The sequence below is a fragment of the Asparagus officinalis genome, chromosome 6 (assembly GCF_001876935.1).
Source record: "Asparagus officinalis chromosome 6, Aspof.V1, whole genome shotgun sequence".
NCBI lineage: Eukaryota > Viridiplantae > Streptophyta > Magnoliopsida > Asparagales > Asparagaceae > Asparagus > Asparagus officinalis.
In genome coordinates this window covers 40,258,007-40,259,903 of record NC_033799.1, presented here as the reverse complement: position 1 = coordinate 40,259,903, position 1,897 = coordinate 40,258,007, and positions in this window count along the sequence as shown.

Genomic DNA, 1,897 nt, shown 5'->3' with positions numbered 1-1,897 from the left:
TGTAACCGTTTGGGAGGGGGTTTTCCCAAACGGTTCCAACCGTTTGGGCAGACCAGTTTTGTACTAGTGGTGTGAAATGGTGTTTTTCCAATATTAGTGTCAGATTCATGCTGTTGTCTTGCATTTTAGATCCTTATTTGGGAGCTTATTCTAGCTTAAGATTCATGTTGTTATCTTGCATATCGCATCCTAAATTTGGAAACATGTTCTACTAGTTCAACACTCACACCATGATCTTAGTCAAAACTAGTCTAATACTTATGGCTTTGTTGCCAAAAGCAACTTAAATCGAGAATGGTTCATGAGTTATGACATTATGTATGGATATTTATTCAGAATCTTCACTATGAAAAAATTCCAATATATACCATAACTAATTTTGCACCTACATAACTAAAATTTCCCAACATCAGTATGCTTAAAGTGACAAATCTTAAAATCGTGTTAAGTCCACTTGTATAGATGGAATACTTGTTGGATTGTATTAATATTTTGTTACTCTGGGCGTGTGATGCGGTATAAACATGTACCAAAAATATTGCAAGTGCACAACCGTGTCACGTTATAGTATAAAAAGTTATCGATCCCACGAGGAAGGTGTTTTGTAGGAGAAAATATAAATTGGTTCTTATGTTGTGTGTGTGACAAATAGGAGTGAAGAATAAGTGTGATTGCGGAGAGATGGAGAGAATGAAAATGATTGTGTAAATGAATATATTTGAGAGTGGAAGTGATAAAAAAATAAATATGATCAATAAGGCAAGAAGGAAAAATCAAGAAACAAATAAAAATCAAGAATAAAAAATAAAATTCAAGAAAGTAAAGATGGTGGATTCAATTAAAGATATGGGTAATCTAAAATTGAACCTACTTCTTAGAAAAGGGTGATTCCCTAGAGGGTTCTAACCTAAAGGCGAATCAAAGAAAATAAAAAAAAACAAAAAAAAACTAAACCCAATAGGGTTCTAGCCTCAAGGTGAATAGTGTAAAAAATTAAAATATAACTACAAAATAAATTATAAAATCTAAACTATAAAATAAATTGTAAGAATTAAATACAAGAAAATAAATCTAACCTATAAGCATGAAATAAATCTAAGGCAAGAGGGTTCTAACCTCTTGCCTATTTAACAAGAAAATAAAATCTAACTACAAGCATAGAAATAAATCTAAACTAATAAGCAATAAAAAAATAAAAGAGAAAAATAAAAAAAATGCAAACCTCCAAATAATTCTTTATCTCCATCTTCATCATTCAATAAAGAGATGAAATATTTAAAGTGATAAAAAAATTATTTTATTAATTATAACAAAAGTTACAAATTTGGAAGGCTTTCTCAATTAAGAGTGACCCTCCTCTCCAAATGGAGTTATAAAAATTTTCACACCCTAAACTCCTTACTCTCTACCCCTATTTATAGTAAACATCAGTGAATATGAGCTCTTAGATCAAAATCTTATTCAAAACAATCCATTTTCAGCCTTTGATGCATAACAGAACGTCTGACATCGATGCCCCATCGATGCTAGCATTGATGCTCCAATAAAAACTTTGACTTTACGATTGGCTTCGTCTCGTCGAGATAGGTGATTTTCATATATAATATATTAAATTCCGCCTTCCGGATTAGGAGATATCGTCGTTTCTTTGTGGCCAACCATTTTGAATATGATTTCTTTTCATATTGGATTTTTGATTTTCTCCGGCTTCTACATGCTACTCGGCTTGATTCTGGGCTTCAATAAAAGATTACAAAATGAGGAAGTTGGAGTCTTTTGGGCTTTTATTCATTATTTCTTCATTAATCTGTAATTAAAGATAAAAATAATTATTAGTGGTATATTTATTCATGTAAAATAGATAATGAGGGTATAAAATTGTAATAAAAATGTGATT